We start from the raw sequence: 18,130 nt of genomic DNA on the forward strand, positions 1-18,130 counted from the left end.
GTATTAGGAGCCTTGGCCGAATGGTTGGATTGTTTGGTGTTTGGCGCGCCTAGGAGGAGTCCACACGATTGGCACATGGTTGTTGGTCACAAGACATGCACATGGTTCTCTAGGAGGTATATGGTGTAGCATTGGGCATATGATGAAGTCCCAATTATGTACAACAGCCTTGGGCGTGAGTTGTGCTAGCTTCAAGCTTGTAATTGTATAGCTAGCTAGGAATACAAGGGTTGGGGGTGAAGGATCTTCTTAGTAATGAACTCCCAAGCTCCTTAGCATCACTTTCAGCTATGTTCAGCTATGTATGTTGTCAGTTTTAGCAACTTGTCTTTAAATAGTTCAACTAGCTGAGTTTATTTAGCTTTTAGCTCCTCCAGCAAGTTTAGCTTGCCATTATGTTCCATGAGCTGCCGTGAAGCTTGTGAGCTGATTATGAGCTGCATATGAATTCCAAATACTCCATAAGCTGCCTCAATGTGTGCCATGGTTCCATGTTGGTACATGTGCAAAGAAAACAAGGTAAATCAAAGGATATGAGCTGGAATAATTCAATTACCTTGTTGTTGTGCATGTATATGATCTTGTGAGCTATGAATGCATGTCATGAGCTAATAACATGATGATATAACATATTTAAGCTAATGTATAAAACTTAGGAGCTAAAATGAATGCAAAATGAGTTAATAAATGAATGATTAAGCATGATACCATGTTATGAATGTACTAAAACATGATTAAATGAATGCAAAACTAATCTAACATAATAATATGCTTTGAAATAACTTTGTGCATCAATTAAAATAAAGATGTGGATATGCTAAGTTGCTTTACTCATTAGATTACATAACTAACAAGCTTAGCATGATATGCATGATTATTTCATATATGATTAGAATGATATAAAGAAAGTAAATCATTAAGAGGTTTAAGAGTACTCCCTTTGCATATGGTGAGGACGTGCCTGCATCATTCCCCCTTCTTTAGGGCAATTTGTCCTCAAATCAAAGCCTTCGGTATGCTTGAAATGTTTATCTTTATGTTATTCCAAATGCTTAGCTTTGTGTTATTTTGGAAAAAGAATGCATCCTTTGGACGAATGTGTTCTTCAATAGGTACCCTTTCATAAGATCTAATATTAGACCTTTTCTTGGAATATAAATTACCAACATGTACCTTTTTGGAAAAATCTTCTTCTAAGGGTACTTACCTTTTGAAGACGTGAATCATAACCCTTGATGAAGAGTTGTGAGTTTGAACCCCAGCCATCACCATTATTCATTGGAATCCCTTTATTTTCCAGCAATAAACCATCATATTTCTTCATGAAGAAATTCAGTTTCATGTCTTGCCCATCTTCAACCTTCAATGGTGGTTTGTCCTTTCGCAAGGTCTGGACACTCCTTTTCATATGAATCTGATCTTATTGGACTTGTTTAGGCATTAAAGGAACCAATTTGACTTTGTGTCCTTTATTCTTAAAGGAGTATTGGTTGTGATAACAATCATGAATGGCTCTTTTATCATACTGCCATGGCCTACCAATTAGAATGTGGCTAGCATGCATAGGGACAATATCACACAAAGTACCTCATCCTTGTACCTACCAATTGAAAATGGAATTAAGGCCTATTTAGTAACATTTAACTCACCTTCTTCATTGAGCCATTGGATTTTGTATAGAATCGGATGCTTTAAATTTGTCAAGCCAAGTTTATCCAACATAATAGTGTTGTCTACATTGGTGCAACTCCCTCTATCATTAATCATGGTACAAACCTTGTCATTAATATGGCACCTTGTGTGAAATATGTTGTTTCTTTTTAGTTCCTCCTTAATTGATTAGGATTGGAGGAACCTCTTTGAAACAAGCATTTCTCCACCAACAATAATCTCTCGTTCATTTGGTTCTTCTTAGTAGGTTGCTTCTTGTTTCTCATCATGAATAGGTTCTTCAGAATCTGAGATAATATCTCCATTGTCTAACAATATCATAGTGTTTCGGTTGGGACATTGGCTTTGAACGTGTCCTTTTCCAAAGCAATTAAAACACTTGATGTATTCAGACCTCTCGAAAGTGTTTGTTTTTTTTTTCTTTACCCTTGTTGGATTCACCCACTTATTTTATTTTGGATCCATTAAAATTGTCCTTCACTTGGTCTGGGATTGACTTCCAAAAAGTATTGGGCTATTGTTTCCATTTGATGTCTGAATTTGGGCTACTCCGGTTGAAGACTTTCATTTTAATTTTTTGTCGATCAATTTTCATGGCCATATGTATCATCTCCTCAATCTCTGCATAATGCTGCAATTCAACAAGGTTAGCAATTTCAGTATTTAATCCAGATAAAAACCTTGCCATGGTTGCTTCCCTATCTTTATGAACATTGGCTCGTAACATGGCTATCTCAATTTCCTTAAAATAATCTTCAACGATCTAGCTTCCTTATTTAAGATTTTGAAGCTTGTGATAGAGATCACTGTGATAGCGAGTAGGCACAAACCTTTTTCTCATAATGGATTTCATTTCTTTCCAAGTATTGATTGAGCATTCACCATTTCTTCTTCTTTAACTTACACAAAGTCACTTCACAACCTTTCTTTTACCATAATCAATTTGAGATGCTTACTTGAATTTCTTAGTGATGAGACTTGTTGTTGTTATTTCAAGTTTTCTTTACAATTTTCTTTTCTTTTTCCTTTTGTTTCTTCTTTGGGTGCTTTACAATTTCTTTGCTGATTTATGATTTATTCAATTTCACTTTACTTGCACTTCTTTTTGTATTTTGTTGTTGTTGTTGTACATTGTTTATTCCACTAAATCTCTGAATATCGCTTGAGGTAAGGCACTTAATATAAGACTATCCAAGTTTCTTTAATGATGGAGAAGTTGGCAACCTTGTTGTTTTTCGATCTAGGAGAGACACCAAATGCCACACTTGAATTATAAGCAATCTGCACAAAGATAAAGAAGATATAATTATAATGGAGTTATAAAATTAGAAAAGAAATGAAATGGTAATAAAAAGATGAAAAGAAAGAAAAAGGTTATCAAAGAGGCTCCGGAAGTGAAGCGAAAATATCCTTCAAATGGAAGATGATTTGACCTCCAATGGTGATGATGGATGTTTACATTGATAATAAATGAAGGATGCTTAATTGGTGATGAAATGATAATGGAAATGGTGATGGTATAGGCATGAAGATGATGGAAGATTGAGAGGATGAAGGTAGTATCTTAAATAAGTTAAAGAAGAAAAACTATAGATAGTTTTTCCCCGTTCTCTATAAACTTAAGTAAGGGATGGTATGTTAGGACTTTAACCCTCTAGTTATGGAAACTAGGAACTCAGAGTATCAAAAGAATGAGCGACGCCACAAACTTAGAAAAGTTTGCTTAAAGTTCTTAAATAACTTGCAAGAGAGAATAATCTAACAAAGTGTTGTATCAAATTCAAGTTGTGTGTTGCAAATGAAATACCGAAGCCTATTTATAAGCTAGGAAAGGGTTTGGCTGAATAGCTACATGGTGTTTCAGCAAGGCTAGATAACTTTTCAAGGAGTTGAAATACTTTGAATGGTTACATAGATGTTGGTTCATATTGCCACCCATTTTTGATGAAACATGAGGTTCTTGTTCACATTACTGCCCACTCTAAGTGTCTCCTCATGCTTGGCCGAATAGTCTCCTTGATGCTCTTCGTGCCTCTTCATGATTTAAGCATCTTTTGGCTGAAATAACTTCAACAATGTATGTCTCCCTTCAATGGTGACCGTCCATGGTAGCAACTTGAATAAAATGGCATGATGCTTGGATGGCAGCTCTTCATGGAAAGGTATGTTGCAAGGTTAATGAGCTAATGATGAGCTGGTCCTTGATGCTCCTTAATGTGCTGGTTCATTTGGTAGCTCATCGTGAAAAGGCATGACCCTAAAAGGAACCTATTCGCGTAAAGGCATAATTTGAAAAAAGGGATTTTTCACAAAATTGATGTCCTTTGGCCATAGATGATGTCTATTCAAGTCCCAAGCTGAATTGAAGTCTTTTTATAGCTCAAATCTTTAGCTCAATCCAGCTATGAGCTCACAAAATGGACAACTTTATGATCTCCCGAGTAATCTTATGTAAGTTTTTCTAGCTCCTAGCCCTTAGTTAAGCACAAATTCAGCTCCCAAGTTGTTGTATACGTTGATTCCTACAAAATACATGAAAAGCTTATATTAAAATATAACTTAAGTGTTTATATAATGTAAAGATGTGGTGCTTATAAGATATATATTAAGTATGCTTTATTTAATGATGAATATAAGTTTATTATATGTTATAAGATAAGCTATATATATTATGAAATATAAAGTAAATAATATAATGTTTAAAACATAGATTAATATATATGTAATATGTTGTAGCTTTGTGAGTTGTAAACTAAGGAAAAGACAAATAAAAAGGATAGAGAATACTCCCTCATGCCACCATGGTGAGGACGTTAAGAAGAGAAGAAGTAAGCTGGTCCGTATCACATTAGTACTCCTACCTTAAATTGATTGTGGATCTATAAAGGAAGAAAAACAACATGTATAAGTGAATGAGTCAAATAGATGACTTGGTAGTTGATGTAAAGGTGAAATGGAGGGCTATTTATGTTATGAGATTGGTAGCGAAAGTATTTTGATATTCTATGGTATGGCTTATAAAAGAAAGGATTATTAGTTAGGATAGTATCTTAAAAAGTCCAAGGAAGAACCAGTGCTATAATGATCAAAGACCCAGAGGGATGGTAGAAAAGGACTTGGACCCACTATCTATAAAGAGATAGGAACTACATGTAGCGATGGAATAGAGGTTGACACCACAAGTAAGAACTTACTTGATAAGTCGATAAAAGTCACAAGGACTTGAGAAAAGAGAATAATCTCACTTTGATTAATAAGAAAGGTGTGTTTACAAATGACTAGGACTATCCTATTTATAGAAATTGAAGGGAAATGGCCGAATGGATACATGATGGATTATTATATGACAGTTATAACATTGTTCATGGTGATGACTATATGTATGATCCTCAGACTTGAGATCAATACTATCCCAACATATATTGTTGTATGTTTTGATGCAGCTAAATAAGCTTCGTAACTTGTTGCTCTATAAAGATTGTTATTGAATATATCTCAATATATGTAGTGGGTGTGTATGATTAAGATATGATTTGTCCTTTCCACATAATAGGAAATATATCACAGGCAACTTGATTGAGTAAGACTAGAAACGCATGGCCATGCTCGAATAAGTTGATATGAGATATCATAAACTATTCGTTAATTACTGTCTACTCTAGATATCAAGAAACAATAGATGAGCTATACAAGTGTGACTATTCCAATACTTGTGCCTATTCTAGATATAATGGACATAAGGATGCAATATATAAAAGAGTTAATTACCAAGATGATATGTCGAATCATATTTTCTTGTAACTTAGGTGACAATGATATATTTCTAGATGTCACTCATTGTATGTAATATTATAATTGTTCTAATAATTAGTCCTAACGTTACAAGAACCTACAAGGACACACCCTAGGATTGAAACGAGAAAAGATGTATAATTTATTGTACGTTGCTAAAATATATATATATAGTTAATTAAATATATGTTTTAATAATCCCGAATATTTAATTTCAATTAATTAAATATAGATTTAATTAATTTGAAATAATAAAATCCCTAGTATGATTAGGATAACTTGGATATAAAAGGATTATTAAATTCCAATTAATTAAATATAGATTTAATTAATTTGAAATAATAAACCCTAATATGATTAGGGTAACTTGGCTATAAAAGGGTGTGGTAGGTCTATCAGCCATTTTAGAACACACACACAAAACCTTCAGCCGTTTTTTCTCAAAACTATTTTCGGGAAGAAAAATATTGCTCTCAATCGGGTGAACAGAGTAGAGGTCGAGACATGATTTCGTGGAGGCTTACGATTCAAACCGATCTACACCACCAGTATTCACTGTTGTCCTTGTTGTTTTTTAATGAACCCGCTATAAGTATTCACATCCCTTCCTCCCAATTTCAGTTTTTCATACTTAGATTGCTAGTAAGACCGTCGAGTTTTTGTTTCCGCTGCGCCATGGGGTGCACTGACGGTACCAACACAACTCATCTTTAGCTCATACACATGGTAAATAGCTCAATTGATGAAAGGTTACCTTACATACAATGTGACCTTTCATAACAAGTTGTTGCCCAATTGATGCCATGTCACCTAGACGTATGATGAATGCCAAGTCACGCCTACATTGTTGTCTTTCTTCATTCCATGGACGAGTCTACACAACAAGCATCATACGACCCCATGGGAGTATCTCATCAACAGCCCACCCTTATGCCATGCGTGTGGATCATTTAGGTGCCAAAGTGTGGGGACACATACCTTGTAAAATGGGCAGCAAATATGAACAAGCATGGGTGCCAAAATGAACCAACACTTATCTATTTATTCAATGCATTGTAACCCCTTGTAAAGGCACATAGCTTTGCCGAAACACCACCTAATTGTTCAACCAAACCCCTTGCAAGACTATAAATAAGCTTTGGCATTTCATTTGTAACTGAACCCTTTGATAATATAAACTCTTTGTGAGATTATTCTCTCTTCAAGTTCTTTAAGAACTATATCGATTAAGTAAGCTTTCTAAGTTTATGGCGTCAACCCCTTCTATAGATACTTTGAGTTCATAGTTCTTATAACTAGAGGGTTCAAGTCCTAACATATCACCCCTTATTTAAGTTTATAGAGAACAAGTATAAGCTTTCTATAGCTTCTCTTATTCTTTGGCTTATTTAAGATACTACTTAAACCATCACCTTCATGCCTACAACATCATTATCTCCAATTCCATTCCATCAACATAAAGACATCCTTCATTCATCATCAAGGCAAACGTCCATCAACATCATTTGGAGGCCGAATTCATGATCCATTGAACGATATTTCTTCAACACTTCTGCAGCCTACCTTTGATAAGATCTTTATTCTTTCATTTTATTTTCATTTTATTTCTTTCATTCATTTCTTATTCCATTAATCATTTCTTTCCTTTATTTATCCAAATTGCTTATTAATTAAGGTGTAGCATTTGGTGTCTCTCCTAGATCGGGAAACAACAAGGCTGTCAACTTCTCCATCATTGAAAAAGCTTGGATAACCTTACATCACCATGTCAACTGGTTTCTTAAAGTAATCCCTTAACTCTCCTAATTATGGTTCATAAATTAAGAATTCTCGGGAGAAGATTTGTGGACTGTAGAACATGTTTAGTTGGAAAGGAAACTCATATACAAGATAAAACTCATTAAAAACACTATTAAAAGTATGAGTAGAAATATCATAAATATCTGAGTTATCGTGATATACATCTTTGATATGTTCAATTCTCAAAATAGTATTACGCCAATTCTGATTTCCTTGCAGTGATAATCTTTGTGTGTGATGTGAGGTCTTATAAACATTAATTATTTTTGTCTTTTCTTGCTTTACTAATATGACAGGTTCTAGTGATAGCAACCCAGCTGACCAACCCAAAAAATTACAAATGCAAGCCATTACCCGTGAGATACAAAGGATGTTAAGGGCTCAACTTGAGCCTTTACATTCTACAATAGAGAAAATCGATGGAGGATTGAAATCTCATCATAATCAAGAGATTAATGATGAAAATGGAATTGATCAGCCTCCAAGACTGAATCAGAGACATGGGCGTGCATTTGATGATAATTTGGCTAACATAAAAGTTGTAATTACATATTTTTAGGGACGAACAGATCCTGATGCATATTTGGCATGGGAGAGTAAAGTTGAGCATGTTTTTTAGTGCTATAATTACTCGGAACAAAATAAGGTTTGTTTGGCAGAAATGGAGTTTGTTGATTATGCTCTCATTTGGTGGGATCAATTATTGATCAGTAGACGAAGAACCGATGAGGGTCCAATGAAGACGTGGGCATAAATGAAGTTAGTCATGAGAAAACAAATTGTTCCATCTCACTATCATCGTGATTTATTTTAGAAATTAAAAAACTTGAGATAGGGTAATCGAAGTGTTAAAGATTACTTCAAAGAGATGGAAATGGCCATGATGCGTGCAAATATCGAGAAAGATAGAGAAACAACTATGACATGTTTTCTTGCAGGTTTGAATTTTGAAGTTGTTAACATTGTTGAGTTGCAAAATTATGTCGAGTTGGATGACATGATGCATATGGCAATCAAAATAGAAAGGCAACAACATAGTCGGACTCTATACTCCTTCTAAAGTTTTCTCTAATCCATTATTCACTCCTAATAATGCCAGGAAACAAGTACGCTTAATATTAATGAAAGAACATAAGCGAATAGTCTAAAGCCTCCCATTTTTGAAGTTGGACGTGAAAAGCAACATATGCAACCGAAAAACACAAGAGACATCCAATGCTTCAAATGCCTCAGTAGATGGCATGCTGTAAGTCAGTGTCCTAATCGAAAAACAATGTTGATACGTGTGAATGGGGATATAGAGTCTGAATCTGAAGATGATGAGCAAAAAAACCCTTTAGTGGATAGTGATGACGATGATGACCAAGTATAGACGTGTGCAACAGGTGAAGCACTTGTGGTTAAGAGAAGTTTAAATGAAAAACGATTCAAGATGAACAGCAGTGAGAAAACATATTTTATACAAGGTGTCTTGTAAATGATAAGGTATGTGTTGTGATTATTGATAGTGGTAGTTGTACTAATGTTGTAAGTATTGTTATGGTTGATAAGTTAGGACTGAAAACGACAAAGCATCCCAATCCGTACAAGCTACAGTGGTTGAATGATGGTGGAGAGTTAAAGGTTGCTAAACAAGTTCTTGTACCATTTTCCATTGGAAAGTACAAGGATGAAGTGATGTGTGATGTTGTGTCAATAGATGCCACTCATTTATTGTTGGGACGTCCATGGAAGTTTGATAAAAATGTGATGCATGATGGTTTCACAAATAGATATTCTTTAATGAATGTAGGTAAGAAAATCACCTTGGCACCTTTGACGCCAAGTCAAGTGCAAGAAGATCAAGTTCATTTGAAAAAGAATAGTGAAAAAGCAAAAGGGAAGAAAAATATGAACGTGTACGCAGGCGGAAATTAAATCAGGAAATGTCTTTCCTTTCAGTATTCTTTACTTATTTTAATATATAAGGATAATTACTTATTTTCTAAAATTCCTACTGATTTACCTGTTTCTATTGGATCTCTTTTGCATGAATTTGAGGATGTTTTTCTGGATGAGACACTTAGTGGATTACCACCTATTTGGGGCATAGAGCATCTGATTGACTTTATTCTGGGAGCAACTATTCCAAATAGGTCATCATATCGAAGTAATCCTGAAAAAATGAAAGAAATTTATAAGAACATCACTCAGTTGATGGAGAAGGGTTACATTCGATAGAGCTTGAGTCCTTATATTGTACCAGTGTTGTTGGTGCCAAATAAGGATAGAACATAGAGAATGTGCATCGATTGTCCAGCTATGAATCAGATTACTATCAAGTATCGACATCATATTCCTCACCTTGATGATATGCTTGATGAATTATGAGGTGCGAGTATCTTCTCCAAGGTGGATTTAAAGAGTGTGTATCATCCGATTCGAATGCGAGAAGGCGATGAATGAAAGACATCCTTCAAAACGAAATTGAGTTTGTATGAATGATTAGTGATGCCTTTTGGTTTAACTAATGCACCACCTAGTACATTCATGAGGCTAATGAATCATGTTTTGTGACCTTATATCAGAAAGTAATGTGTTGTGTATTTTGATGACATTCTTATCTATAGCAAGTCGCTGCAGTAATATGAGGAACTTTTGAGAAATGTTCTTGGCACATTGAGAAAATAAAGGTTATTCAGTAATTTACATAAATGTGTATTTTTTACTGTCAAGCTTACCTTTCTTGGTTTCATTGTTAGTGCCCAGGGTGTAAAAGTTGATCCTGAAAAAGTGAAGGCAATTCAGGATTGGTCTCGACCGACATCAATAAGTCAAGTTAGATCTTTTCATTGTTTAGCTAGTTTTTATCATCGGTTCGTGCCTAACTTCAGTTCCACTACTTCACCCTTAACCGGGATTATAAAGAAGAATTATGTCTTCAATTGGGGTAATGAACAAGAGGAAGCCTTTCTAAAAATAAAGGATTGTTTGACTAAGGCACCAGTGTTTGCATTGCCTAATTTTGATAAAATGTTCGAGATTGAGTGTGATGCTTCAGGTATAGGAATTGGAGCAGTCTTGTCACAGGAAAACCAACCTATTGCATATTTCAGTGAGAAGTTTAGTAGTACTACTTTAAACTATCCAGTTTATGATAAGGAGATGTACGCATTAGTTCGATCACTTGAGACATGGCAGCACTATCTTTTACCGAAAGAGTTTGTGATTCACACCGATCATGAGGCTTTGAAACACATTACAGGACATCATAAATTAAATAAAAGGCATGCTAAGTGGGTTTAATTTTTAGAGTCTTTTACTTATGTCATTCGATATAAAAAGGGTAAAGACAATGTTGTAGTGGATGCCTTGTCCCGCAGGTATGCGCTTCTGAATTATTTGGATTCTCATTTGATTGGTTTTTCTTATATTAAAGATTTATATGACACTGACCATGATTTTGGAGAAATATATATATCATGTGAAAAAGTTGTAGATTAGAAGTTTTATCGACATGTTGGCTATCTTTTCAATTAAGGAATAATATGTATTCCTAAAGGATCAATTCGAGAAGTCCTTGTTCAAGAAGCACATGAAGGTTGACTTATTGGACATTCTGGAGTTACTAAGACTTTACACATTCTGAAAGAGCATCTCTTCTGGCCTATGATGAAAAGGGACGTTGAAAGAATATGTGAACGTTGTGTAACATGTAAGAAAGCAAAATCGAAGGCTTTACCATATGGTATGTATTTGCCTTTACCTTCCTGATTCTCCTTGGTTGGATATCTCGATGGATTTTGTGTTGGATTGCCTAGAACTAGGACAGATAGAGATATTATCCTTGTTGTGGTTGATAGGTTTTAAAAAATGGCATATTTCATTGCGTGTCATAAGACCGATGATGCTACTAATGTGGCCAACTTCTTTTTTCAAGGATATTGTTCGTTTACATGGAATTCCTAGGTTTATTATTTCTGACAGCAATGTTTAGTTTTTTAGTCATTTCTGGCGGACTCTTTGGTGTAAATTGGGAACGAAAATGTTGTTTTACACTACTTGTCATCCTCAAACTAAAGGACAAACTGAGGTTGTAAATTGAGTTTTATCTACTTTATTGCATTCCATCATTAAAAAGAACATTAAGACATGGGAAAATTGTTTACGACATGTTGAGTTTGTGATAACCATTATGTTCATTCTGCTACTAAAATTTAACCATTTAAGATTGCTTATGGATTTAATCATTTAACTCCTATGGATTTGTTGTTATTGTCTCAAGAACAAGTTATGAACAGGGACGGAAAGTCTAAGGCAGACTATGTGAAAATGTTACATCAACAGGTTATGGAAAATCTAGAGCATGACTCAGCGGTACGAGAAGTATGTAAATAAAGGTCGTAAGAGAGTTACCTTCAATGTTGGAGATTGGGTTCATTTTCGAAATGAATGTTTTCTAGCCCAACGACATTCTAAGTTGTTACCATGAGGAGATGGTCCGTTTCAAGTGTTGGAGAAAGTCAATGATAATACTTATAAGTTGGACTTACCGGGTGAATTCAATGTAAGTGCTACATTTAATGTTTTTGATTTATCCCCTTACGATGTTTCTATAGATTTGAGGTCAAATCATTTTCAAGCAGGGGGTGATGTGAGCACATCTATACCAGTAAAGGATGCTGACCCGGAGGTCTTACCAATAGGACCTATCACACGTTATAAGGCAAAGCATTTCAGGGAAGCTCTTTCTCTTAAGTGTTTACAAGTTTTTGAATCATTACGTAATGTTTATGCCTTAGAAACTAAGCTTTTCAATGTGTTACATACTGATGTGTAACATCACCATAGTTATAATAAGTAATTATATGTGTTTGCATTAGTTTCATTATATATATAAGTGTGTGCATTATATATATTACTTACTTTATGTTTTTAATAAGTTTTATAGCTCATAAGTGTGTTTGCATGGTATTTTCAGCTTATTAGTAAGTTTATAATAAGTTTTCCGTACTTTGATGGATGTTATTATGTTTTTCGTATAGGAATAATAAAGGACAGCAACTTACGGTCTTAATCCTTGCTCGGCTGAAGATCAAAGGAGTGTATGCAGCTAATCTCAGCTCAAATTAACTCACTACACTTTCAACTAACTGAATTTAGCTCACCTTACCTCCGCTCAACTCCATTTCAACTCCACTAGCTCAATTCATGCTAACAAGTCCAAAAGTAGCTCAAAGGTGTCCTACGTGTGGGAGAGTGTCCTACAAGCATGTGATCAACATGTTGGAGATTATAAACCTATCCAAGTGATGTGATGCAATTCAGCATCATGTTTAACTTGGTTATTCAAACCTTTCAAGGGAATAAACTTTCTATCTTCATATCTAATTATGCTAATTTCATATGCTATAATATAGTTATATTCATATACAAATATTACACCGATAGTTATAATGATGATAGCTTATTCATTACTATGTGAGATATAAGTTATTATTATATACTATAGTCCACATCCTTATCATATACATTTCAGGTACCTAACATATTTTTTATGTTATGTATAGAGGTACATTCGGCCACAACTTGGGAGCTATATTGGAGCTAAATGGAGAAAGCAAAGGCAAGCAAACTTATATGGGGACGTTTAGGAGAGCATAAGGAATAATTGGTGAAACATTGTACGAAGACCCGTGAGCTCATAGCTAGATTGAGCTGATGATTTGAGCTGCAAGACGACATCAACACCACTTAGGACACTTCAAATATGTCCTAAGTCAAATTTTATGAAATCGAACCTTTTCGCGAATAGTTGCCACCTCAAGAGGTACCTTTTCACAAGGAGTTTCCATAATGTTCACCATGATACAAATCACCTCTAGCTCATTCACTTTAGAACTAGTTCAAGCATGAAAAGATACATTTCTAAACATTGTGACCATTCATGAATGATGATGCCCATAAAGATGCCCTTTCATCAAGGATCATGTTGGTGAAGAGATTACACCTATTGGAGGCCTAAATCACCAAAGGAGATGAGACAATGCTCTATACCTATTCGGCCACACCCACATGCATTGCACATGAGAGCTTTGGCGCCGATTTGAGGAGACACATCATTATTCGGCCAAGGGAGATATATTTGGCATCAAGATAAAGAAGCATATACCATTCGGCCAAGGGAGATGTTTCGCATCCTTTCCGAACCAACATGTCCCCTTTAAAGAGGTAGCTGAACCATCACCAAGCCAAGGGATTCATCTTTTTATTTCAAGCATTATGTACTTTCCTAGGGATATGTATCTAGCCGAAACAATATGTAACCATTCGGCCAAGCCCTCTCATTTTCTATAAATTGAGAGTCTTGCCGTCATTTGTACTCATCTCATTCATATTATAAAAAAAAACCTTTGTGAGTTTAATCTCTCTTTAAAGTTATTTGTGAACTTTATCGATTAAGCACGTATATTTCGTATACTTGTGGTGTCATTTCTTTCACTCTGATTCTCAAATTCCTAGATTTATATCTAGTGGGTTGAAGACACTTTCATCACCCCTCAAGCAAGTTTGTGAAGATCGGGATTGTGTTTCCTAGCATAGTTTCATCTTTAGCGTGTTTGAGATACAACATCACCACTATCTCTATTTCAACATCAACACTATCAACATCTTCCGTCAAGGCCATCGACATCTTCATAATTCCACAACCAACTCTATTCATTTCTTTCATTTCATTACTTATATTATTTATCCATTTATTATTCCCTAATTAATCTTATTTCTTTCTTATCTTTGTTACACCCAAATTTATAACTCAAGGACATCAGTACTTATCAATCGTAGATTGGGACAACAATAAGGCTATATACTCACTTCCATTGAAGATGTAGATTCAGACTACATTAAAATTGTATTAGAGCATAGTTGGACAGATAACATAAGTGTCATTGGCTTGTAAAGACGAAAAGCAAAAAGAAAAAGAACTTCAAAAAGAAAAGCAAACTTCTACAACAAAGAAAAGAGTTCAAAGACAAAAAGAAAAATCAGAAAAATAAGAAAACAAATTTCAAACAAAAAGAAAAGCAAGTCCAAGGAAAGTGGTCTACCATTGCAAGTACATCAAGGAGGCATATCTATAATAGAGAAGATAACCTTATTGTTTCTTGTGAAAGGGTGTTGTAAGTGTTGCTTCTTGGGTTCTAAGTCACCTCTTTCTTTTTCTATACTTCCATCTTCCTTGTCTTCAACCTTTTCTTATTTTCATTAAATTTTTGAATCCTTTCTTCTACCTTTTCATTTCTTTTTTCTTGCCTACCTAACTTATTTTGCAGCCGATGCATACAAGAAAAGAAATAACTTGTTCTAATATTGAGTAAGTTCTTCAAAGGACTTACCAAGAGAGATCGAGTGGAAAAAAGCTAATTGAGTGAGCGAGATCAGAATGGGAATTGTTAAAAGCCAAGTTATATTCCCGAGAGTAAACATGAGTGTTGAGTGGAGTGATCCTATCATTTCTTTGGAGCGAAACTTATGAGGCTTTGTGACTGTGCTGGTAAGGTTTATTTTGTTTTATTTTCTTTACTAACCATGTCTCAAAGTCCTAAAGGAAATGTAGGTCAACCAAACTTGCAATTGCAAGCATTAATTAGAGAAATGATGAGGATGCTTCATGAAGAGTTTGAAGCTCTTAATGATAAACTAGACCAACGTCGAGATCCACCACAAGCTCGAAATAATGATACACCGCAGAGAAAACAACCTCTTTAAGAAGATGATGTTCTAGACAACTATGATGGAGAAGAACCAGCAATGATATAAGGACCTAGACGTAAGAATGTTAATGATAACATGAGATTCATCAAAATCAAGATAACTCAATTATAAGGAAAAACTGATCCTGAAGCCTATGTTGAATGGAAAGCAAAGTGGAACATGTTTTTAGTTCCCATAAATTGAGATTGGCGGCCATGGAGTTTGTCGATTATGCTTTGATATGGTGGGATCAACTTACTTTAATTATGTTTAATCAAATAGTTTCTTATGAAAGTTTTCTTTCTTTTCAGATCAAGAACTTCCAAATCATTCTTTCAAAAGATATGAACCTTTTCATAAAGGTACTTATTGAATAGAATGAAAGTAGGAAAAGAAATCTTTTCAATTTGAGGACAAATCACTTAAAAGAAGGGGATGATGATATGATCCAATTTAGCATCATGTTTAACTTGGCTATTCTAACCTTTCAAGGGAAGAAACTTTATATCTTTATACCTAATGATGCTAATTTCATATGCTATAATATAGTTATATTCCTATACATATATTACATCTATAGTTATAATGATGATAGCTTATTCATTACTATGTGAGATATAAGTTATTATTATATACTATAGTTCACATCCTTATCTTATACATTTCAGGTACTTAACTTATTATTCATGTTATGTATGTAGGTAAATCCGGCCACAACTTGGGAGCTATATTGGAGCTAAATGGAGAAAGCAAAGGCAAGCAAACTTACATGGGGACGTTTAGGAGAGCATAAGGAACAATTGGTGAAACGTTGTGCGGAGACCCCTGAGCTCATAGCTGTATTGAACTGAATATTTGAGCTACTAGATGACTTCAATTCAGCTGGGGAGCTGCATCATCATCATCACTACTTTGGACACTTCAAATATGACATAAGTCAATTTTTGTGAAATCGTACCTTTTCATGGATAGTTGCCACCTCAAGGGGTACCTTTTCATAAGGAGGTTCCATAATGTTCACCATGCTACAACTCACCTATGGCCAGCTTACCTCCAGCTCATTCACCTTATAACTAGCTCAAACATGAAAGATTATATTTCCAAACATTATGACCTTTCTTAAATGATGCTGCCATGAAGGTGCCCTTCCATCAAGGATCACGTTGGTGAAGAGATTACACACATTGGAGACCTAAATCACTAAAGGACATGAGACAAAGCTCTATGCCTATTCAGCCACACACACATGCCTTGCACATGAGAGCTTTGGCACCAATTTGAGGAGACACATCATCATTTGGCCAAGAGAGATGTCTTTGGCGCCAAGATGCACGAGCATGTACCATTTGGCCAAGGGAGATGTTTCATCATTCTTTCCAAACCAACATGTCCCCTTTGAAGAGGTAGCCTAACCATCACAAAGCCAAGGGATTTATCCTTTCATCTTAAGCATTATATACTTTCATAGGGACATGCATCTAGCTAAAACAATATGTAACCATTCGTCCAAGCCCTAGATATTATCGATTAAGCAACTATATTTCTTATACTTGTGGCGTCATTCCTTTCACCCTGACTCCTAAATTCCTAGATTTATATCTAGTGGGTTGAAGACACTTTCATCACCCCTCAAACAAATTTGTCAAGATCGGGATTGTGCTTCCTAGCATAGTTTCATATTTGGTGTGTTTGAGATACAACATCACCACAATCTCCATCTCCATCTCCATTTCAACATCAACACCATTAACATCTTCTATCAAGGCCATCAACATCTTTATAATTCTGCAGCCAACTCTATTCATTTCTTTCATTTCATTAATTATCTTATTTATCCATTTATTATTCCCTTATTAATAATATTTCTTTCTTATCTTTCTTACAGCCCAAACTTATAACTCAAGGACATCAGTACTTGTCAATCCTAGACCAGGACAACAATAAGTCTATCTACTCACTTTCATTGAAGAGTGTAGACTCAACCTACATCACCAAGAGTGCATGGCATGTGTGACATTTTGCACATTGGGCATGTTTGAATTCAAACTAAAAGCACATGTGAAATTGTTTAAATTCTCAACCCTTCCCTCCATGCATGGACATTTTAAGCTCCTTATCCACTCATTTAACACATGCCAAATGTGTTAAATGCATTCAAAGTCAGCCAAATAATGGGCAGCAATACAAGGGAGTTATATGGTAGTTTTTCATTTGAGTTTCAAATTCAAAACCTGATTAATTTGTAGCCACAAGTGATAGCCAGCCATATCTCTATTTTACCTTTATATTTTGTAATTTTGTAAATGTAAAAGTTAGACATTTTATGAATAAACATTATTGTGAGTTTTTTCTTTCAAATTTGGTTCTTCTTATAACTATTTTTTGACATTTCAAGTTTGATCTTGTTGTGTAAAACTTGTGATTCTTTGGGTTCTTAGATTGCTATCTAACGGGTCCAAGTCATTTGAACATTGAACGTATAAGGTTCGGGTTTATACTTTTTAGTATAGGTTATTACTTGTTCTTTGTTTGTTAACCAAATCTCCATATTTGTTCTTTCACCATTGTCATCTTCACCAAGCCTTAATATTCCACCTTTCACCCTTCTAAATTTTTAGCAGCCTAATTCCTTCTTTTCTTCATCATTTCTTTATCCTTTCTTATCCATTTTTGTCTATATCCTTAACTATACAACCCACACCATCATCCTTAGTTATAGTAAGTTTGTTGCAAAGGAATTATTTACTTCGTTCTAGATCCATTACAATTTAGTGATCCTCAATCAATAGGCTGCCTTATATCAGCAAGCCTTCTGGAATGTTAGTTAAAAGAAAGCTTTCCTTGTACCTAAGTACATTAGAGCTTTGTAGGATAAAAAATCTTTCTTAATGGTTTTCCCTCCAGCATATATGTTCATATTTGTTGGTTCCTCCTCTTTAATTGATTTGAAAGCTTCATTGCTCTTTTTCAAAGCGTCTTGATCTTCAGATACTTGGTTTAGTGAAAATGGAGTCAAGATGAATTCCCATTTATTGTGAAAGAAAGAATACTGGTTTGTGAAACCATCATGGACAACCTTCTTATCAATTTTCCAAGGCCTCCCTAGGAGTATATGGCACGCATTCATTGGAAC

The sequence above is a fragment of the Hibiscus syriacus genome, unplaced genomic scaffold (assembly GCF_006381635.1).
Source record: "Hibiscus syriacus cultivar Baekdansim isolate YM2019G1 unplaced genomic scaffold, ASM638163v2 tig00110890_pilon, whole genome shotgun sequence".
In the NCBI taxonomy this organism is placed as follows: Eukaryota; Viridiplantae; Streptophyta; class Magnoliopsida; order Malvales; family Malvaceae; genus Hibiscus; species Hibiscus syriacus.